The sequence below is a fragment of the Alexandromys fortis genome, unplaced genomic scaffold (genome assembly GCF_014885135.2).
Source record: "Alexandromys fortis isolate MF-2015 unplaced genomic scaffold, M_Fortis_MF-2015_v1.1 scaffold_24, whole genome shotgun sequence".
In the NCBI taxonomy this organism is placed as follows: Eukaryota; Metazoa; Chordata; class Mammalia; order Rodentia; family Cricetidae; genus Alexandromys; species Alexandromys fortis.
In genome coordinates this window covers 9,359,199-9,384,037 of record NW_026067906.1, presented here as the reverse complement: position 1 = coordinate 9,384,037, position 24,839 = coordinate 9,359,199, and the positions used below count along the sequence as shown (strand labels likewise).

At 38.4% G+C, this 24,839-nt stretch overlaps 1 protein-coding gene across 1 annotated transcript in view; it reads left to right on the top strand.

Annotated features, from left to right (window-relative positions):
- Positions 1-24,839, top strand: part of Syt1 (synaptotagmin 1) — a 497,193-nt gene that overhangs the window by 125,162 nt on the left and 347,192 nt on the right. The window lies entirely within an intron of this gene.

Below are 24,839 nucleotides of genomic sequence, written 5' to 3'. Positions count from 1 at the left end.
TATAGTGAAAACATTATTTCTGTCGCTAGATTAAAATGAATGGAGCAGTAAGGTTTTGGGGAGCACCCTCTTTCCCAGTTGTAAGTCATAGATAAAACACAGCAGACTTTAGAATCTATTCTATGACACTAGTTTGGTGAGTAATAGTTCATATACCCTCAACTTCCAAAACACTGGTGCAAACGGCGATGTTTCACTGCCTGTGAAGACATGAACCCTCATAAAGAATCGCCTTGCTCTATGATCCCCAACCAAGCTTTCTGGCAGCCCTCTGAGTCCTAAGAAGCAACAAGCCCTTCCTTACTGTGACAGTGCTAATTTTATTTGCCCTACATTCCATCCAGGGTTTTATACTGCAGTTAAATGGTGACCACATACAAAGATCACTTATACAAGGCATAGAAACTGAAGTGTTAGATTACTTGTACCGTCCCGGGAACTTGCTCCAGGCCTTCCAGTGCAGCAGCGTGCCAACCGTCAGCACCTGTTTGACTGAACTTGCCAAACGTTGGCTATTTATCAGAAATGGTTTCCTTAATCCTCTGGAGTTGTAATTCACCACGAGAATGATAAGAAGGGAAGGCAGAAGCTACACTGTCCTCCCATGATGCTTAGGCAGTAAATACATCCATGGTGAAACCAGGTGTGTTGCTAGGAATGGAAGCAGTTCAGACCTATAGGTCTGGCTTTTCTTGTCATTTGGCTATTAGGAAGGATGAACAGTATTTGTTGCCATCTTCTGAGTGTCCCTGGAATGGCATCTAACCCATTTTCTCTATTTCTGTACATATATCTTTTGGTATGTTATCTGTTCTTTTCTTACGGGAGGCGGGGTAACTGAAAGATGCTACGTTAAGATTAGGAGGAGGTACAGAAGGCTATTAGGAGAAACCTCCAGAGTGCAAAGTGTAACTTACCAAGAGTGATATGGTAGAAGATAAGGAGAAGGACCAGCCCACACTGTCTTCATCTTCTCCATGATGGTGCACATCAGAGTTCATGGTGATATTATCTCGGTTCATTTTCTCTGAAGTACAGTCTAGTTATAGGTGGTTAAAATGTTTTTCAGTGATTAGTGAAGTCAATTAATAGCTACCTATATTTTGTTGCTCTGTGCTTTTTGTGGCCACCAGGATAGTTCTAAAAAAGAAAAGTAAAAGAAGTAATTTGCATCCACATAAATGTATTCCTAGCTCCTATGCTCATTAACATTTCAGCTTGTGAAATTTGTGTTTTCAGCCTGAAATTATTCGCGGTTACCTTGTTGGCCATTTTTCAGCAAAAAGGCTGTTGCCACTGACAGCCTGGCATCAGGCCAGGAGAAACTGGGCTCTGAAGAGAATCAAGCTCCTCCTCCTTAGGTGAGGGGAAATTGTGGGACTAAATATAGCAATTATTTAAATCTCTCTGCGACTCACAGGCCTTCTCCACCCCCTCCTGCTCTGTAATGCCACTGTAATTACTCTAGGCTGTGCTGACCTCTCTGTCCCCTGTACTTCATGACTCATAGTTGGTTCAGGAAGACTTGAAATTAAGATGTTCTCTGTAAGGTCATGTGCAAGTTCATCAGTTAGCTCATGGAAACTATTTTCCCAGGAGAAAAAAAAAGTTTTACATAGTCCTATCTTTAGTGTATGTTTTCATTATATTATTATTATTATTTTATAGACTATAATATAAACTATTAAAGATGATATAGAAGAAATAGCAGAAACTTGGTGTATTTGAGGTAATATATGTCTCAGTATCTAGAATTCCTCCTTTGAACAGATAGATCATTTGAACTCAAGAAATATTAGATGGTTGAGAATATAAAGAAAAACTGGTAATACGCATACATCTCTTCATACTAAACTTGATACTAGTTGTTAAGAAAAGGTTTCAGCATCAGAAGAAAAAGAATAGAAGATGTAAAGGCTTAATTATTATTAGAAAGGCAACAAAAGCAGTTCAGTGTAGAATGTCACTAAAGATAGATTGTAGTTTAATGGTACAAGAGTCTCCTATCTTGTGTGGGGTTGTTGTATGGATGGATATCTGATCATCCAATATATGACAATAGCAGCAGACCAAAGAAATATTCAAGTCCATCATGGAGAAGCAACTACTTTAATTGGGATTACCTCTAAGAGCGTGAATGAGGGGCACTTTGTGGATGGCTAAACCACTGAAGGAAAAACAATCTCCTGTCCCCAAAAATGGCTGTCTGTAAATCCTTGGGGAGAAGAGACCAGTCTTGTGAGCTCCTCTGATGATGAACAATTAGTAGACCCAGTCCTGCGAAGATCTACTCTGGCAACCATAGCTGCTGATAGTTCAAGATAACAATTGCCTGACTTGCTCAGAGAATAGCATTCCATCATCACCCTTCCTTCTGGCTCAGGTAGCCTTTCCATACCCTCTTCTACAATATGCCTAGTTTAGGAAGAGGTGACAGAGATAGCCTGTTAAGAGCTAACCAGTCAACAGCGGCTTTGACTTGTAGTGGATTTCTGCAGTTACTGTTACACACTATATACATGCATATAAATACATACATACATACATACATACACATACATACATACAAGATAGATGGATGGATGGATGGATGGATGGATGGATGGATGGATAGATAGATAGATAGATAGATAGATAGATAGATAGATAGATAGATGATAGATAGATAAAAGAAAGCTCCTCTGATCAAAGATGATAGCAGCAATGATCTATGGACAAAACCAAAAATGTTTGGAAGGCAATTTTTTTCAGCCATCCATATCTACCTAGAAGAACAACAGAAATAGCTTCTCCACACCAGCCTATGACCTTCCTAGCTGTAGCACTGAACACGAGTCCTCTCTTGTGGATTAGATCTTGGGTACCATCAGAAAGCAGAAGGCTACATCCATAACTGTCATGCCACACTTGTATAAGCTGAGGCATCATGCCTGGCATGCTAATAGTATGGTACAAAGGGTTCACAGCCAAGTAGGACAGTTGGTGTCATTCTTCCCCCACGACATGCTCATTGCCTTCTGGCACTACAAAAGCCAGCCAATAGAGAAGAAACTTCCTGTTTATTTCCAGTCTGACTTCTTTATGTCCTGTAACCTAAGCATTTAGCATCTTCAGGCATGGGTTCTCAACATTTAGCTCAGGCATGCAGCCAACTGTGGAAATAGCCTTTATCATTTTAGGATTCTCTCAGACCTCAGTGGCCAACCGCCTTTAGGGGGATAAATTACCCCTGGCACTGAAATTTTCATTTTGTAGGCTGTTGGCTTATGAGAACCTCTTGTTCCAGCACAAATGACTTCCATACACACTTTTAAACTATTTTTTTAAAGTTTACAAGCACGGGCTGTTGAAGGATTTTTTTCATTCAACTTGTTTATCATCTGTGTCTTAACAAATCATAACAATTCCAAGATTTTCATGATATGCCTGGCCCTTGCACCCTATGTTAACAGATTTCCTATCCACACTCTCATAGCTGTGCTTGCCTTGCAATTAAATGCTTTCGTAAACCAGTAAAACACTTAGAGTTAGTGTCATATCATCTATAAAATCAAATATTTTTGCAAAGGCTGGGCAGGGTCTCTGAAGACCCATCACCCATCAGTCCATACAATTGCCAGTTGAAATCAGGAGTCAGTAGCTAAGGGGATGCCAAGGAAAAATAATAACAATGTCCAATATATTGTGGAAATGGTATACCACATTTATTAATTATTTCTTCAGAAGATCAGAGGTCGATATGTCAGTTACCAGTGTAGAGAAGAATGCCCCATCTCAGATCTCAGAAATACAGTCATTTTCCATTTCTCATGCCATCTCCTCATCCTTGGGTGATAGGTACCACAGTACTTCTGTTCTTCTCCCCACCTCCAAGAGGCTGAGCTGGCCCATTCTAGCCTTCCTTACTCTGATTGGCCTATGACCAAAAGAAAGAACAGCTATGTTCTTACATGTTGAATTCCTATAAACTCCCAGGTTCTGAGAGTCCCTAAGTCTAGAATGGGGCTCACTAGTTTAACGGTAAACTTTCTTGTGTGGTTAAACCTAGCTGGAAAGAGGGTGCTGAGTTAGATGTCCAATTTCCAACCCTAGTATTCTCTCTTACAAGAGAGAAGTGTCCCGAACCTACTCTAGGGATTAACTGCCCTCTTGGAGAATAAACTGGGTCTTTTCATCTGCACTTTTCTATCATTCAGACCTTCATTAAATTTTTACTTAAGCTTAAAACCTTCTCTAAGCTCATATCTGTGAATTTGACTTATTAGTTTTGTTTTGTTTGTTTTGATTTTTTGTGTTTTTTTTCCTTCATAACTCATGATCGATACACATCTTACCTCATTTGCTTTGGATGACCAAGACCCCTTTGGTCTACATTTTCACTTTCTCATCTCTTCTCCATTGCTTTAGCATTTTACAAATCTAATTTAAGTATCAGTTAATCACACAGACCTCCGAGAATGCCTTTTGTATCTCTCTCAACAAGATCATGTCCTACCTGAGGTTCAATGAAGCCAGTCAAACCCTGTTCCACTCTTGTGGTCCCTGATGATTCCACCTTTCTTAGCTGTCTTTTGAACACAGTCCTATCCAACACAGTAAACAAGTCATCAAATACTGCATCTTTGATGCCTACTACTCTCTGTAATGCCTGCCCTTCCCCTATTGTTCTTCCAACCCTTGATATTCCTGGGTAACTCATCAGAACAAGTGCCAGTTTACTCCAGATGGGACACCAGAAGCAGACTGAAGAAATTATTTCACTTACGTCTACCTTGATGAAGCAATGAGTTTAATTAGTGTTCCAGGAGAGACAGGCTCTTGTTCGTCCTGGCCTCCCAGAACCAAAATAACCATGCAGAAACTATATTAATTAAAACACTGCTTGGACCATTAGCTCTAGCTTTTTATTGGCTAACTCTTATATTAATTTAACTCATTTCTATTGGTCTGTATATCACCACGTGGCAGTGGCTTGGTAATTAAAGGAATAGGTATAACTTATGGGTAACTAAACTCCAACACCTCCGCCTAGCAACAGTTAACTATGTATAAGTCCTCGGGGGGGATATTCCATGGTGAACTCTCCTGATAACTGTTAACCATCTATAACTTCCAGGAGAGAGTGTGGCCTCAGATGTCACTATTCCTTCTGTCAGACAGAAAACTAATGGGCCCAGTCGTGTGAAGGTACCTTCAGGTTGTCACTGTTTAAGAGAGAAATGGCCATGTCTTGCCAACAGGAAAGTATTCTATCACAAAGGCCCTGGGTTCACTTCTCAGCAGTGAAAGAAAAAAGTCAGAATTATGGTAATTGAGATCGGGAATTTATGTGAGTGAATTAAGTTTGGGTAATCGTTCGTTCATTTATTTTATATTCTACTAAGAGAGACTTCCTGGATGTGAGGCATTTTTAAGGGAGAACTGAGCGTGCAGTAGTAACAATGTTAACCACTATCCCTGTGTTTTCGGAAGCTGTAATTTGCAGAATATAAATAGTGATTATGGTACTGGCAAAACCACATAAAGATAGATATGGAATAATAAGGTTTAGTAAATTAAGGGGTAATAAGGCCCGTTTATGTAGAAGAGAGTGAGAAAAAGGCTGTATGAGAGATGGTGGCCTCTGAGTTGAAGCCTAAGAGAGGTAACCATCCTGATGTATCTGCTGGGAGAAGATGCAGGAGGCTTCATGAACAAAGATCTCGAGGCAGAAGTGATTCTGATTGCTTTGGTACAGAGACAAGAGGATCCCCCAAGCTTAGTATCAGGAGAGAGAGAGAGAGAGAGAGAGAGAGAGAGAGAGAGAGAGAGAGAGAGAGAGAGATTGATTGATTGAATGAAGTGGGAGAGAATCCTTTGGGCTGTGACTACTGATTGGTTGGGTTCTAACTGTAAAGTAAATGTCCTGAAATACTCTAGGCAGAGAAACATCATGACTCTACTGTATGTTTGAGAAGCTCGCTCTAAATATTGCATAGAATGTGAAAAGAGTGAAGCCCTCACTCATAATCACCATTCTGTTCCTGATTGTGATAGTACAGATGGGGGATGGCGAGAAGTCATGTGACTCCAGTGCCTGAGCAGAGGTCGAATACAAACGTCCATGTACAGGTGGGATGGCGGAGGATGCTGCCTGGTCCTGGTCTCGACAGCACATTGAGACTTCAGAAGCTCTTCCCAAACAAGTCTTACTATAAACTTGCAGATTTTGCTAGCCCCATTCTCCCAGATAATGTCCTTGTGATCTGGTGTCCCCAATGTTTCCTGGGTCTAGGACAGAGGGGACAACAAGAATGAAGCCGTGCACATAACACCAACTCTCTGCCACCTAAGAAGAGAAAATACTATTTGAGAGCATTTTATTTCATAGGAAAAACGGTGTGGTGGAATTTTTAGAATGCTTCAGCTTTGCTCTATACATGTTCCCATGATGGCTTGGAACATTATTATGCCATCTGAGACCTTGCATCATGCCTAAAACCCAAGTTGTCACTTTCATTAAATGTTGATCTTGCTTGCAGATGCCTCTTTCGTTATCATGTGACAACTTCTATTGTCTATCATCACGGTTGTGAAATTGAACTTAGTATTTTAACAGCTTTCTGAGCTTTAATGTGTCCCTTGCGAAAACAAGCCGAAGTGAATATTTGTATGTTTTATATTTCTGTATTATTAACTTCCATCTTACAAGCTTTATCCTTGAGGAATGTATCAACAGCCCTCCAGTTTTCTTCCAGTTGTCTTGTTTGGTACTTAAAGTTGTTTACATAGGTCATATACTCTGGGGATTATTGGAAGCTGTGGACAATCCTACTTAAGTTTCTTGACATCTCGGATAATCTGGAAGTTGTTTACCTGCTTCATTACTGATGAACATGGGGAAAAACATCAAAGTCATAACTATTCATACTAAATTACAGGTAGTAAATTCTACCTGGCACTGGGATAGCCACTTGAATGTTTTATTCCATTTGCTCAAAGCAAATAACCTGTGGTGTAAGTTGTATAATTTACTCATTATCCCGATAAAGACTGAAACTCAAAAAGGCTAAAGGCCACGCCTAATATCACTCACGTCAACCACCATATATCTGTGTGCTTCCGAAACTCAAGGTCTGGCATAGGCTCTTCTCTGTCCAGCCAGCCATCCACATCCATAGCCTCCAACTAGTTTTAAATGAGACAAAAAAGGTTCACAAAAATGTGTACAGGATTTTTACTTATCATTTCTGGGTAAGTACACTCTGGACAGAATAATAGAGATGCACATAGATAACATTTGCTTTCTTTGGGAATTTGCAACTTTAAATCAGAATAATTATATGCCAACAACTCAAAGACTTATCTGCAAGGCATATGTTACTTATTGGTGCAAATTCCATCCTCCTGATAGTTCCTTTTATCGTAGTTTGTGTTCTCAGTGTTTTGACATTCCATGAGACTTAACCTTCATCTCTTCTTCGTTTCCCCACCTCTATCAACTGGACTTGTTTTATTTTCTAATCAGATAGTAAATGCTCCCTTGTGTTTATCATATTTTTCCTCCTTAGCCCTCATTCAAAGCTCTACTCCATAGTATGCTGTAACTCAGAAGGCCCTCACTGTGTTTCATGCCATTTCTTAGTCACATCAGGATCCTCTCTCTTCAACTGACATGTTGTTGAGCCCTGGCCATGTTTCCAAAGTTTATTCTTCCTTTTCATACTCTGTGATGATACGTTCCTGTGTTGGCTTCGCGGTCTGTGTAGTAGACGGGATGGGTTTGTTTTTATGGCCAGATGAAATCTTTGGCATTTCTATTACTTTAGGCTAATTTTTCTTTATCTTGTTCTTTTGCTATTTTCTAGTACACTGGAGAAAGAGGTTAAAGCATCAATAGGATGAGATGGGGAAAGAGACAATGACACGATGAAAATTGGAAAGAAACAAATGAAATGTTTTGCCCCCCCCCAGTTGAAGTTCAAGATTAGACTAGACAATTCTCATTTCTCTCAAAAAAAATAAGGCAGAGACACTAACTCATATGTGGGAATATTGTGTTCTTTCCTCTGCTTGGCGCCTTTTATGAAGTCTTTGATTCTATTCCACTCTATTGAAAATGCTGCTGGAAAGATGGCACCGTGGTTGGGAGTGGGTACTATGCTTTTTGAGGCCTCAAGTTCAGTTTCCAGCACCCATGTCTGCTGGCTCACAGTTCCCTGTAACTCCTGCTACAGGGAGATCTGATGCCTCTTGACTCTGTGGGCACTGTCCTCACACACGCGCTTTCTCTCACTCACACACACACACACACAAATTAATTCATTAATTAAAATTTAATAGCTAAAAGTGCTCCTTTGTGTTGAAGATAAAAACACAGTGTTTTTAATAACCCATTTCATCCTCTTTCCTTCATGCATTCTATACCTTTATAGACCCTCAGGGCATGAGCGAGCAGAGGACTCAACAGTTGAATATTGCATTTATCACAGTCCACAGAGCTGATCTGCTATAGTGTGCAGCTTTCTATTCATAGCCTCTGAATTCAAGAATTCATCCAAACATGGATCAAAACCACTCAGGAAAAGATTGTCTCTACTCAGCTTGTTTAGATATTTTTTTTTTATTGTTCTCCCCTGAGCCACACCGTACAGCAGCTATTGACACAGCATTTACCTTCAGCTCAGAGTAGATCATCTCAGGGTGATTTAAAGTTTATGAAAGGGTTGCGTAATTTATAAAAGAAACCTGAACATCCTTCGCTTTGTGTATCTGGAGGATGGGGTCTCTGTGAATCCTTAGGGTTGACAGCAATCATTTAATCTTTCATCGAAATCTCAATTTCTTGTTGACAACCTCAGGGCCTCCTACAAAACCTACAACACACCCAGGTACCCTTGACCTTTTTAACCTCTCTTCTTGCCTCTCTTGTCTCTGCACAAATAAGAGAGCCCTCCTCTGTTATTTCTTTGATGACCTCTGTGAATATGAAGACTTTTTTCTGAAGTCTACACTTCACTTTTTGTCTGTTTCTCACAGTTCATTTCCATCATTGAACAAGATATTTTTATCTTAAGGGATACTGTCTGAGTGTACCCTTTCTCAGTGACTGTTCATTTACTGAACAGTCTTGTTCCCATCAGAATTCCTTTGCTATCCAGAGATATTCATTCTTTTTCCTTTAAAAGGGAGAAAGGATGCCTAGCAAGTTGTTTTAGAGCCTAATATGAAACCGAAAAGAAATAATGTTTTTCTTGATACTATTTTCATTCACTAAGTATATGATGACAAGACTCATCTGGGACTGAGCATGTGATAGATATGATGTTCCTGAGTTACATACTAGCTTAGCAGTTTATTTGTAATGTTTATTGTAAAGAAATGTATAGGTGCACAGACAAGAGCACCAATATACAACATAAAGCCAAGATGGAAATAAGAATCCATTTGAGTCCTGAAAAATGGGGAGAAGGGGGTTTCTGAAGAAACAAGACTGAAAGAGATAGTGAGCACATCCTCAAATAATTTAGGGTGTGGGGGTATGTGTGTTCTCTGAGAGATCTTACTGAAATTTTCTTAAATAAAACTGCAAGACAATCAGACTAATGGCTTTCAACATAAAATATCCCTGATCTTTTTATTTTTTGCATTTATCTTATTTTTAAAGTATTTCATACATAGTTTCACATCATTTATTTGTATCATTTCATCCACTCTTCCCCTTTTCTGCTCCTTCCATGCTCCCTTTCAAGTTCATGATATCTTCTTTAAGGGTGTGTGTGTGTGTGTGTGTGTGCCAAAACAACTCCTATTCATTTTGAAACACATTTATGTTTAATTGTCATCCTAAGTCTCTTGACTTAAAAAAAAAAATTAGGTGTTGATCCCTTTGAAGGCTCCCACGTGACTCTGATAGATTTGAATATGGGATTCATTGAATGTGATTGAAACAAAGGTTTTTCTTGAAAATAATGATCCATGGTTTAAATCTGCAGATTTCCAAGTTCATTCCAAAGATCCAACAAGGCTAGAAATAACAGATCTAAAATTTTCACTTTGAGGAGTTATCTAGTTAGTTGTGGGGAGGGGGGGGGTGAGATATATGAGCCAGACATGGAAAAGCAGAGTTCCAACGTTTTACAGAATGCTGTTAGTCACAGAAGTCCATGAAATTCATAGTAACAGTTTTGGTTTGATTTTGTTTTCTTATATAGACTTTATCCAGTCCCTTGGATACTGACTGCCTTTCTTTTGCTCCCATCTAGTACAAAGCCTCTCTCTGTGTCTGTGAAAAGCTCTCAGGCTGTTTGTTAATATTGTGACACTTCAGGCATCACAGTGCTCATGTCAATATTATATTGCTCTTATTTTCAGAAGCCACGGTAGGCATTTTTATTATCATCTCTTCTGCTTCTTTGATAAGTGTGTAGCTGACGCTGACAGCTCTCTCTAGACAGGTATTCAGGGCCACCGAAACAATAAAGCACTTTGTAGCTCTTCCTTGTTACCTCTTCCCAGGCAGCCAGGGGTCTGCAGCCAGAGGATTGGGTTCCTTCTGTGGCTTCTCCTCCTTCTCTAGCATACTATAGCTCCCAAATGTATCTGGATATGCTCAGTGAGCTGCGGCTTCCCACCCCTCGCAGTAGCATCTCCCTCTTCCCGCACATCCTCAAATCTGCCCTTGCCACTTTCTGCTACAGAGCCCTTTTTCCCAGGTAGTATCTTTATACCACCTCTGCTTCCTTCCTCCTCAGCCTTGCCATTTACCTTGCACATGCCAGATTGGGAGTAACTTAGTAGAGAAAATCATTGTGAGTTGTGGTCAAGGTCAAGGTGAAGGTCACTTTTTATTTACTAATTCTATTTTCATTCTGGTCAGGATTTTGTTACTTTGATTTTGTGTAGTCTCTCGTGGGTGAATTTGTCTGGCATCGCTTTTCAACTGTCTGAAAGCAATGACTACATGTGTCTGTTCTTTTGTTCTTAAAATGATAGGTGTTCAGTATTTGTTGAAAAAGTGATAAAGGCCTGTAGTAAAGTGCGACCTATGACTCCACTCAGTGGGTTTATTAAATAATATTTAATATGTTCTCTGTGCTGGATACAGAAAAAAAAAGCTCCAAAGAGTCAGAGATGAATTAAGGATTTATATGATAGAACCCACATCAAGTAATCTCAATTTTAGCCAGCATTCTTGGGAGCAGATGTAATTGGATGTGTGTGTGTGTGTGTGTGTGTGTGTGTGTGTGTGTGTGTGTGTGTAAAATCATATATTTAAGTGGGATCCTTTCCTCACCAAATCATTCTCCTCATATTACCTACAAACAATGAAAAAATATTCCTGCATGTCTTCTGCTGACCTCTAAAAAACTAGGAAGTTATAGTGTAAATATAAACAGTACATGAATGCAAGAAAACAAACCATAACATCAGATCGCTTCTTCAAATAATATAGGAAAAGAAGTTTTCTTCTATACAGTTAAAGAGAATATAAAGGCTGGGAAAATATATTAGGATTATATGATATATAGCAATTTACATATGATATGTATATTATATGCTTATGACATAATGTATTAGGGTTATGCATTGTGTATTAGGAAGCTAAGGTTATGAGAACTTTCTCCATATAATACCAAGATTTTATCACTGTACAATTTTTCTTAAAAGTAAACCAAGGGTATTTTAAAAACTTAAAGTGAAAATCTACTATAAATTCATCAGTCACAACTCTTATGCCATGCACATTTCAGTTTTTCTTAAATTAGAAGTAAATTGCACACAGCAAAGAACTGTGATTACAGTTCTTTGAATAGTTCATAACTTGTAAAATCGGCTGCTCAGAATTCTCCATCTCTTGGATCATTATATACCATGCCTTTAAAGAAGTGTTTATTTTATACACTTCTTTTGTATTCAGAAACATATTTTAGAGTTCTCCTATTAAGTGAAATTTACAATTCACAACCAAAGATATTCTTTGATGGAAACTTATGCTACACAGTGCTAACCCCCTTTTTTATCATTATCTTTAGTTTAAATAGCACGGAGTAACCAACATCTTTCCCTCTTTCCAGATTGTGCACATTAATTCATGCTGTGTACTTTCTGCTTGGCAATTTATTTGATGTGATTAATTTTTATTGCCTCTATCTCTTATTACTTTACAAATGGTTTGAGCAAAACAAGTCAGAGCCTACATAAGCAGAAACATAAAAGTTTATACATCAAATATATTTATTCAAATGAAATTGCATTTCTACTATTCCAGTTTATGCAGCCAGAATGTCTGTATCTAATGGACCAAAGATGACAATAATGATNAATAATAATAATAATGGTACTTGCTTGTTTAAATGAATCCTAGATACCCAACTATTGAAATGCTTAATTCTACAGGGAGACAGTTTGTCCAAACACTTACCTGAATGACATAGTAATATTCATATGCTATTATTTTTCATCCTGCATATCAATACTTCACACTCATTTAATATAATAAGTAATTTCATAATATAATAAAATTTAATATGATAATTTAATAGCTATTATATTAAATAAGTATGATATAAAAATAAATATCATAACAATGTTTATTTTTCCATGTCAGGAAGACCAGGATTTATCTATACTTCTGGGGTGAAAAAAAAAAAGCTCTATGGTAAGAAGAGGTTAAATGACCTTTCCAAGGTCATATAGGAAGTCCACAGCCCATGTAAGAGTAAAACAAAGTTCAATGAGCCATGGTGCCTCCTGTCCTGGGAAGTAATTTATCAGGCACTTATCCCAAATCAAGATTAATTGGGTCAGAGGAGAGTTCCTCCTGCACGGAAGCCCGTTCGACTAATATTGTTGAGTGCTGTTATTTGCATGTGTGTATCTTCCATGCAATGCTAACGAGACAGCACTATTCACTGCAACATGTCTCTCTCTTGAACACATCAAATATTGATATCCTTTCATTCACACCATCTGTGTGAGGCCTGGCGTGAGGAGTGGATTTTCTCACATACTGCATCCAGAGAAGAGGCCGCCATGATGACTGAGGCTTTGGGTCTTCACACTCTTCCTCTCAGACTTGTTTCTAGAGTTAAACCACATCCACTGTGTCCTCCGGCAATGTGCTTTCCTTTGAAGTTCTACGTCCCTATTTAAACAGCTGTCCTCGGAACAACCGCTGTCATCTCGGCTGTCATTGTACTCCGGTGGCAAGCCATTGTCCCGCTTATTTATAACTTTGCAAGAACTGGTACCTTCAACTCTGGTGAGGTCAGTTCTGCAGAACTGAAATCAATTAAATTATTTACTGTGGGTGTCCATGTCAGAAAAATTATCCTTTGCTATATTTATACTTTTAATGGGAAGAATTCAATTGTACATTCTATGAGTATCAAGTGGAAGTCAGCGCTCTGCGATTTAATTTGAAATGGAGTTCTTAAAGGAGCCCACGTTGCTTCTAATGATGTCATGGGGAAGGCACAGTGATCATGGGATATTTCTACACATGCTCAGAAGTCATATAGCTGTGTTAGTTTCCTATTCTCTATGCAGCAGCTTAACAAATAACTCCCAACTAGTCATGAATTTGTTGGGGGAAAAATGGCTCTTTTTGTTAGTGAGATAGCTGTCTGATGGATAACAGCAATCATAAATCTTTTTCACTGCTGGTCATCTTACTAGCTTCAGTGATTGTCAACATGCATAGAATAACAGCATTAGATTCTTCCATTATAGGCTCTCAGGTATGGAAAAGGGACTTAGTTTGTTTACATGAAAGCACTTAATTCCCAACTTCTACTTTTCAAGTGACCAGCTGTGAGGATTTGTTGACCTGTTTGGAATCCCCAGTGCGAAGACAGGAAAAGTGTGACTGTAATATGTCATACGAATCCCAGAGGAAGGTTACTGGCAGAAACCTAGGGTTATTCTGCTTTCCTCTATGGGAATTTCCACACGTAAGGGAAATAGTACCCCAGATCAGAAGACAAGAATATTAAAAACACCAACAGGGCATAGTGGTGCATTCCTCTAATGTCAGAAGAAAGGAAGAGAAGGCAGGAGGATCAGAAGTTCAAAGGCAGCTTAGACTACATGAGACAACACAAGAATATTAAAAATCATACCAAATACATTTTGATGTACTCTTAAGGGTCCTTATTTGAAAGCAGGTCTCATGCTAAATGGTAAGATCTTAAAATCATGGTCTGTGTCTTCACGGAGCCTATCGTCTGTTGAAACAATGAGGCCTCTCAGCAAACCACCAGACGTAAAAAGTAGTATAGTCTACCAGTGGTGCATATAACTAAACATCAACCAGAGTTGCTTGAAAAATATGGAGTTTAATTGATAAAAATTCTTGCCTACCAAGCAGGAACCACAGCACTGCATAAAGCTAGGCATGGTATAATAGACAGGCAGGCCAAGCATCCTGGGATGGAAGCCGGGAGGATGAGCACTTCAAGGTCATCCGTAGCTACATAGCAAGCTTGAGCCAAACAGGCTACATGGTACCCTGCCCCAGTGCCAAAAAAATAAGGAAAGAAAGAAAAGAATTTTCATTTAAAAAGATGGTGGCTTTCCAAAGTTAGAAAATACAAATGGGTGTGACTTCAGCACAGTCAAGAGAAGTGCTAAAAGAAGCCAATAGAAGTGCACAGAGTGGGTCGATAAAGGAACCATGTGCTCCTTCCATTTTCAAGAATAGCTGCCAAAAAACATTTTTACCAGAAAACTGGTTTAATTAGAATGAACTTTGGTTTATAAGAAGTCTCTGACAGGTTTTTCTATAGACAGAAGGAGTAGTATCAGTTGTTTGGATCTAATGGCAGAGACCCAAGTAAGGAAGCCCTGCTAAGGGTTCATGTAATGCACCTAAAACTGTTGAAATAGGAGCGGCGGGGCTGCGTCCCCAACACCCCAGCCGCTTGGCTAGCTCATGCCCGAAATAACAACACACAAACTGTATTCATTTAAGAACTGCTTGGCCCATGAACTCTAGCCCTCACAGGCTAATTCTCGCACCTGGACTAGCCCATTTCTAATGATGTGTGTAAGCACCCCAAGGTGCGTTTACCGGGAAGATTCTAGCCTACGTCCCTCCTTGTTGGAGTTTCATCATGTGTGCCTGGGAGAGCAAAGCAGGGCCTCTGCTCCAGAGAGCAGAGCTGTCGAGTCTGTCCGGGAGCAGAGCAGAGTCTGACCTCACTTCCTCTTCCGCCCAGCATCCTATTCTGTTTATTCCTCCCACCAATGCTTTAACCTATCAGGGCCAGTCAAGCAGTTTCTTTTATTGCTCAGCCAATGAAATCAACAGATTGATATGACACTCCCACATCATAAAACCATATGAATTTGAGAGGTGGTTGTTGGTTTTCTTTAACTGACATGTTACAAGTGCCTTGAGAAGACAGAGCTTCTAGAAATCGATCTTGTGTGCTTGGGTAGACCAAAGCTAAGTCATAAGCAAGTCTGCTGCAAACTATTCACTCTCTGTAGGTGAAGAGGAGTCTACACTAGTCAGAACTCTTCCTGCAGAAGGAGTTGTCCAAATGAGTAACATCCTGTTACCATCAAAAGTTAATGAGTTAAATCAAAAACCCCTACTTAGGGTTTGTCTATATAAACTAATTTGTGTAGTGGTGATGCATACAATTATGCTAAATATTTCAAAGTTTAGAATAGACGCAAATCACATGATTCAAAGGCCTTCCTTACACAGGAACTGCCTGTACAGATAGAGTGATCAATAATACTCAGCATGAAAATATAATTTTCAATGATTCATCACCCCAATATTGTTAGTTTCTTTTAACCTTGTTAAGTCAAAGGACATTGGCAAAAACAAGGCTGTAGAAGACTACTAGCAGCCCGTGCTTTTCTTGACAGCAAAAGAGAACATTGCTCACTAGAAATTTCAGTAGAATTTACAAGTGGTATTAAACTAAATGCTAATCAATTCTTCTTATAACGGAACCAGTCTGACAGAAGATGCTTCCTGTGATGCAGTTACATATTATATGTTTTTTCTTTCTACACCTCCACAAATTGCTTTTGCATGGTGTACTGCACCAGAGGACGCTTAGGCAGGGAAATGATACAAAAACTCATTTTTAAGAAACAAAACGGCTCGTTTCCACAGCAAGAGAACGGATACTACATTCCAAATTATATAGGATCCGACACTTTGACACTTCACATCTAAAATTATTTGGAAATCCCACTGTCTCTTCCCTTGACCTCTGAATGAACAGTCTTGGTGACCTTGAGTGGGAGTGAAATACAATGTGAAGCCCATTCTTTACCCTGATGAGTTAGCAGTTTTTAAGGTATGTTTTTGTAATCATCAGTTTATTTTTCAACGTGTGATTTCTATCTCCCTTAATCAGTTTAACCAGCAGCATGTTGTGACTGTGACTCATACCGTCTGTGCCTGTGGTTCGTGTTATGTTGCTGCAACACGGCCACCTGACAAATTTCTAGGCATAGGAAGTTGTCCATTTCAATTAACAGGCCACCCCGGAAATTTCCCTGTCAGTAAAAGTGTACACAGATTTACTTCCTCTCTGAGAAAGGCAAAAGCACTATGTACTGCCACCAGGGAGTCGGTTTTTATTTTTCTCTTCAGAACACCACAGCTTAGTAGGAGACCATTATAAATCATAGGGAACGATATGCATGTCCTACAACTTCAAGAAGTATGCTTTCTTCATTCTCTACTTTTCTGTGTGAGCAGCAGACAGAATTTATCTAATTCTGTTATACCGGTAGCAAGAGAGACAGGCACAACCATGCATTTGTGCTAATATGATTGCCTCTTGCTCCTTTTCCACAGTAGATCTTGGTTTTCCGTGCTATGTTGTTCTAATGTTGAGATCTTGTTTACTCTGTGGAACTTATAAAAACTTCTGTTGTTTAAAATTGAAAATTAATGTAAAAAATGAATTCCTGCTCCAACACTGAAGAAGACTAGCAAACAGGTGATGAGCCCCGGATGCAGACTGATCATGACTTTCGACAACAGCTTTTCAGTGATCTGTGAGGAGGCTAGACGCCTTGGTATTACCACATCATTTGCATGCCACATGATGGACTTTTACTATAATTATTCGTGCAAACCATGGCTCTTTCAGTGCCCATGTATGTGTGTATTTATGTATGTATGTATTCAAATATACATATATATATATATAATTTGTTTATAGTTGCAAAAATCAGCATCAGACTTCCATGCTCATGTTCTCCCTCCTTCTGCTTCTCATTGGGACTTTGGGAGCTTAGTCCAATGCTCCAGTGTGGGTCTCTGTCTCTATCTCCATCCATCGCTAGATGAAGGCTCTATGGTGATATGCAAGATATTCATCAGTATGGCTATAGGATAGGGTCATTTCAGGTTCACTATCTTCAGCTGCCTGAGGAACTAACTGGGGACATTGCCCTGGGCACCTGGGAGCCACTCTAGGTTCATGTCTCTTACCAACCCTAAGATGGTTCCCTTAATTAACTTATGTGATTCCCTGCTCCTCTATCCAACCTTGTTTTATCCCCAATCATCCCATTTCCCCACGTTCCCCCCATCCTCCCCTTCTCACTTTTCTCTCCCCATCTCCCCTTACCCCCTTCCCACCCCTCCCCCTAGATCCCAATTTTTGCCCAGCAATCTTGTCTATTTCCCATAGCAGGGATAATAACTATATGTTTTTCTTTGGGTTCACCTTCTTATTTAGCTTCTTTAGGATCACAAATTATAGACTCAGTGACCTTCAGTTATGGCTAGAAACCAATTATGAGTGAGTACATCCCATGATCCTCTTTTTGGGTCTGGGTTACCTCACTCAGGATAGTGTTTTCTATTTCCATCCATTTGCATGCAAAATTCTAGAAGTCATTGTTTTTTTATGGCAGAGTAGTACTCTAATGTGTATATATTCTGTACTTTTCTTCATCCATTCTTCCATTAAATGACATCTAGGTTGTTTCCAGGTTCTGGCTATTACAAATAATTCTGCTATGAACATAGTTGAACAAATGCTTTTGTCATATGATAGGGCATCTCTTGGGTATATTCCCAAGAGTGGTATTGCTGGGTCCAGGGGTAGGTTGATCCCAAATTTCCTGAGAAACCGCCACACTGATTTACAAAGTGGTTGCACAACTTTGCATTCCCACCAGCAAAGGACCACGAGAGGTGCACCCATCCACTGAGACAGTGGGGCTGATCTATTGGGAGCTAACCAAGGCCAGCTGGACTGTGACTGAAAAAGCATGGGATAAAACTGGACTCTCTGACCATGGTGGACAATGAGGGCTGATGAGAAGCCAAAGACAATGGCACGGGGTTTTGATCCTACTTCATGTTCTGGCTTGGTGGGAGCCTAGCCAGTTTGGATGTTCACCTTCCTAGACCTGGATGGAGGGGGGAGGACCCTGGACTTTCCACAGGGCAGGGAACCCTGACAGCTCTTTGGACTGGAGAGGGAGGGGGAGAGGGGCAGGAGGAGGGGGAGGGAAATGGAAGGCTGGGAGGAAGCAGGAATTTTTTTTTTCAATAAAAAATAATCAGCATCAGGAAGAACAGAAAAGAGAAAACAAATGGAAGCAAAATCCCTTTCAATAAGGAGCATCCTTGAAGGAATGTATGCGGGTGCTCTTCTGATAGACTGTTTCATATGGATAAGCTTCACGGGCTCATCTTTGCATTGGGCTGTACATTTCACTGGGAGACAACTGAGTTATAAAATTGGTTTTGGACTACTGAGAAAAGAAAAGGAGCTAAATAAAGGGTAGAGAGTCTATTGTGCGCCTTATAAATAGTAACTATTTCTTCTGGTAAATTCTTTCTCCGACTGGTTTATTTTCCTTGATGTAAATAGAATGGTGATGAGAAAGTCATCCGATCCCATCCTCATATATAGTGACCCTTAAGCTTATTTATGTAAACCTAAAGTACTGCCAAGACCTTTCTTTTAGAAATCCAAGTATTAGCTGGGCAGTGGTGATTTAAATCGGCACTCAAACAGGCAGAGGTAGATGGATCTCTGAGTTCAAGGCCAGCCTCGTCTACAGAGTGAATTCTAGGGCAGCCAGGGCTATGCAGAAATACGCTGTCTTAGAAAGCATCACCATCATCATCCAAATATTATTTTTACAAAGAATCATAGCATTGTACAGTTGAGAAGCTAGAATGATGAGCACTTAACAGCAAAAACTGATTTTAAACTGCATATCATTGGCAAAGTGACTGTTGTATTCCAAACAAGAAAATTAGCCCCAAATAGAAAAATTAGTAGTGTGCTACCATTTTCTCCTTAAAAAAGAAAAGAAAAAGGAAAAAGGAAAGTATTTTGCCCTTTCCACAATAAATCTAAATTTTTAAATTTTGGAGTTCAAACCTATAGTTCATAATCATTTTGTTTTCCTAAAACATTTGCTCACAATGCAGCCTAGCATGGACCAGCATTCATTCTACAGAGCTTGCTGAACTTGAACTTGTTGCTCTGCCTCCTAAATGCTGGAATTAGCACCATGTAACACCATGCCAAACTCAAACCTATACTTTTAAAGGAAATCATTTTGAGCATTTTACATTTTTTTAGTATATCTCCTGAAAATTTTGATTGCTTATAAATAGCAAACAGGTTCATTCGCTAAGAAGTTTATTACTTTGTTAAAATAAACATACCTCCTCAATATGTCCCCTTTATTCTTGCAAAGTAGCTATTGCATTTGACCATCAAAGGTGACCTACAAGATCAAAACAGCTGTTTGTGTTTGTGTTTTTCTCCTCCTACTGAACCTTGGGGAAAAGAGAAAATGAGCTATAATATCTCCCATTATCAAATAATTGAAGAGTCTTAATCACTATTGGCCCTGTTGATGTTGACTATAAGACTATGGGACTAATAAGCTTGCAGAAGGAAAACTAGAGAGCGAACTTAGTTTTCATGGTCTGCAGAGGCGTGTTCGCAGCTGTGAGAAAGTTGTATGTTTGGCATTTCAAGAAATTCCCGATGGAAGGCATCACTTCTGTTTCCCAAAAGACAGACATGTTGAACAGGATACCCGTATTCAACCTAAGGTCTCCTAATTATTTAGAAGCAAAACTGGCTTTCAGACAGAAGCCACTTCTAAACATGTGTTTGGTGTGCTCTATCAAATCTTCGCAAGTATGATCTCAGAACCTCTGTGGGCCTCGGAACATTTATTGTGATGCCTATGGCATTAAAAGGGTATGGTTTGTATTGCTAGGGTTTTTTTTAGGGGCATGTACATTTGCTTGTATTGATTATTGGTTTGTTTTGTGATATCAAACCCCTGAAAATGCTAAGGAAGTGCTCTACTAGTGAGTGATATCCCTGTGTGGAAAGAAAATCAACCATGTGCAAAGTTTTGAAATCTCACCGTAACCATGGTGTAGTAGTTTCTCAGAGTTTATATTAACAACCAGACTGAAGAATCTGAGCCCCCTGGAGCTTTCCTTGAAATCAGATATTTTAAAAGTATGTAAATATTTAAAGTATTATCACTCTTCTTGATATTTTTATTGGAATATACTTTTGTCATAACATTTATGTTAAGACACTAGGCAGCTTGCTTAATTAAACGAGAAGTGTGGGACTGATAAACTTGAAGAAGGAAAGCACTATTTTGCCCTTCCTACTTTTAATTTTTAGTCGACTGTGTATCTCCAGATGTAGCTCACATACCCTAAAGCTTTGAAGGATCCTTAAGTTTTATGGATAAAAATGAGAAGAGCAAAATCTCTCCCCCCACACACCTCTCTCCTCTCTCCCTGTCTCTTTACTTTTTGAGATAAGTACATCTCTGCCTTTTATTTCCTGCAAGCCCTCCCATACATCCCTCCTCATTCTCCTTCAGGTTCATGGGCTCTTTTTTTATTCTTGGTTACTGAATGCATATGTGAATATAGGTATATATCTCTAACTATAACCTCTTCAGTCTGTATAATGTTCCTTGAATGTATGTTTTGAGAACAATTTTAGGCTTAATCCTCGCTGAATGAAACGGGGGAGCTGCAACATGCAATACCACAGCCCCATAGCTAGCTTTCTAACAAAAAAAATCTATGTATTAGTGCGTTTTCATGCTAGAAATGATCTTGAGAAAAATCCTGGTGCTGGACTGGATTTCATTGCTTTCCTTACCTCATTCTATACGGCAAGAAGTAATTATTGCTCTTTTAGAGGAGGTTTTGTCTGATGAATTGTTGGTGCAATTGGGTATTTAATTAAAAAGGAAGGAATTGGTAATAAAACTCACATATTTCAGAATGAGGGATTAGAATCACCAAAGATCACCTAAAGGTTTTTTTTTTTTTTTAATTTTCCTGGTTGGATTACACCTCTCCTGCCTAAATGATGTAAATAAGCCATGAAGCATAAAGAAGCTATCTTTAAAGGAAAGTCAATCATTTTTTTGAATATGGGTGACTTTAGAGTGACTCACGTCATAGAGGAAAAACAAAGATGGCCTCCCAGTCCCTCACACATGAAGAGCCAGACTTAAGAGAAACCAAGCTGCAGATCCAACATGGAACTGCCACACTTTTAGTGACACCTGCCATGTAGTAGCAATGTCTGAAAGAAGGGTGCTGACAGCATGCACAGGGGACTTCCTTGAGCAACATATTCTCACGAGAGCCAAGGAAGGTATTTCCTTTGAGCCAGAACTGTTCCAGTCTGGACTTCTCTTCAGTGGATTCTTATTTACTAGTTTTAAATTTATTTTTACTGCTACTTTTATTATGTAATTTTGTTTGAATTTTTAAAATTGAAGCCAAAGGAAGCGGAGCCCACTTTCTTTCCCTGATATGTTGATCAGTGTCTTCTTGAGATCCTGCCTGTATGTTATATATTTTAGCATCTTGACAGCTAACAGGTACTTTTTCCTGTATCTACTGTGACTAATATATAATTGTAAAGCAGTCGTCCTCATTTAGAGTGTGTATATGAAACTGAAGTATTGCTCAATCCCTGTGATCAATTTCCAGCATTGATTAATTAATTGTTAACTAATTAATTTGCTTATGTGATAGCTATTTAGGTAAATAAAGATATATTTAGAAGATAAATTTCACAAGAGTGAATTTTGAATGTGAAGTTTGGGTATTGAACTTTATTCAAAGCTATACACTGTTGTGGAATGTTATTTTAAGATACATTTGTTCATGTTGTGGAACATTTGTTTTAATGATGCAAAAATGTGTTGCATTCTTTTATGCTGCATTTGTTTAATGCAGCTGTGATTCTTTGCCTGTCTAAAACACTTAATGGTCTAATAAAGAGCTACACGGCCGATAGCAAGGCAGGAGAAAGGATAAGCAGAGACGGAAAACAGAGAAAATAAAAAGGAGGAGAAATCTGGGAGGAAAAAAGAGGAGCAAGATAAAACAAGAAGAGAAGGATGTCAGGGGCCAGTCACCCAGTTATATGGCAAGCCATGGAGAAAGAAGGAAAGAAAGATATACAGAAATAGAGAAAGAAAAAGGCCCAGAGGCAAAATATAGATGCCCCCCCAAAAGATCAAATAGTAAAAACAACAACAATACTCATGGTGTCATATTTAGGCAACTGTGATTTGTCTAGAAGTATTTTGGTATGACGCACCTTTTCAACATCTCTTAAAGACCTGAATTCAGAATAATTTCCCTTTGAAAGAAATACCACACAAGAGTGTTGCACACATACACATACACACATGAGCCACTATCTCTTCAGGTGGATCCTGAGCCTCATAAATATTACTCTATTTCCCTTTAATTGAATTTAAAACTTCTAAACTATAGCCATCAATGTAATGATATTTGCTTTATAGAATTGCTGGGAATGCTGCAAATGATATTTAAATTATACTGGGTTTTGATATTATAATGACTATTTCTTAAATCAAGAGTAACCAAATTTAAGAGCTTGCTTTGGGATTATTACTCCAGATTCTCAAAACTAGAAAAAAGAATAATACAGTTTGTATCAGACTTCTGATTATTATACATAATAGAATAAAATATTGTTTCCTTAGAACCACGTATATAAATGACCTATATGTAAATGCATATTTGCATATATGTGAGTATACTCTATGCATAGGTATCTATAGGCAATGTGCTTTACCATGCAATGAATGTAAGTTTGCATATTCATGCATTACTATCTACTAATAGCAAGTAGTATAGGTTGCTTGATTCTAGGAGTATTTCTCTTTCTAATATGTCACACCAAACCAGCATAGGTGACCTTCTGAGATGACTGGCAATAATAATATATACTTACATTACTGAGTAGCTTCTTTCCATCTTCCTATAATTCAGTTTCTTATGTCAATATTAATGAACAACTACTTCAGTAAGAATCTTTCCCTCTATTAGATACTATAGCTATTTAAAATACCCTTGGAAGGCCTTTGGTATATTATTGCTTAAGGAATTACATTCTGAAGCTTGATTTGTTGAATTTATGCATCACTTCTTTGAGTTTCTCATTATTTGAAATGGAATATTATTCAAGCATTTATAATCACTTTCTTTGTAATTTTAAGTTAACGAACTGACTCTGGGAGTTTATGTTCTGCTTGATTATTCTCAAGAAAGAAGGAAGTTATTTACCTACAGAGATGAGGAATGATGTCTGTTCCATAAATATATTTTCAAGGGCAGTTATTAATGTTCCCTGCTGAATCATTGTAGATGTTTAATGCATTTGTTCATCACCTTGATAGATTAACAAGTTAGAGAGCCCGATAAACATGAAGTTCTCATAATTCAATGGCCAATGTCTAATGATCACATAGTTTGTCAATGAATTAATGTGTCTCACTATACATTCCTGGGTCACATATATTTAAATGTATCCATTTCTTCATATGCAGTATAGTGGCAAAAGATCTTCACATTTGATCAGAATACCATAGAAAATGGGGAGGTGTTGGCTTATTAAATGACATCTCTCAGTTTGTTTTTGTAGAAATATTAGTTCATTTTCATTGTCTAAAAGATGTCTTCATTGATGAATGCATTCAAAAGTTCAAAAACTTTAGTTTGATAGAAGCCATTTTGTATCATTTGTTTTATTTATGTCCTAATGACCCTGTCAGATATTTATTTATTCTGATGAAAAAGAGTATACTTTTAAATGTAGCTTTACTTTATTCTTCTTGTGAAAATGTAATTGTAAACATCACAACATAATGGCAAATTCCTCGCCAGCCTAATAAAACAGAAGTTCAAAAATCCAAAAACACATTGATGAGATAATAGCAAAACTTCAATTTTTTCCATAATGAAAGATAAAGTACACATATTTATTTCAGAAAAACTAACATCCATGTTTGTACTGTGAGCCTTAGTATCTGGACAATTGATTTTATTGGTTACATAGATATCCACTACCTCTTAGGAAATCAAAAATATTTGCAGGTAAGACAGTTATAGTGGTGCATATCCTTAACCCCAGTGCCAGGGAAGCCGAGGAAGAAGGATTGACATTTTGAGGCCATACTGGGATATAGCTAAACTCTCTGCTCTGAACAAAAAATATAAGGCTTTATCAATAATTCTTCCACTCAATAAAAACATTTAAAACCATATTAGGCCTTTTTGTATAGTTGGTAAATAATAATGCAACCTTATATTTAGTCTTCATTAAATATGGTATTAGAAAGCAATAAAATATAAAATATATTCAGTAAGCAGTAAAGTAAATAAGCATGGTTTGTGTAATTTGGCACAGACTATATTCTTTCTTTAAGTAAAAAATACATTTCTTATGGCCCTTATCTCAAGAGCAACTGGGTGTTAGAAATGGGTAAGGAGAAATAGAAAATGCATGTAGGAACAGGTCCCTGGCGTT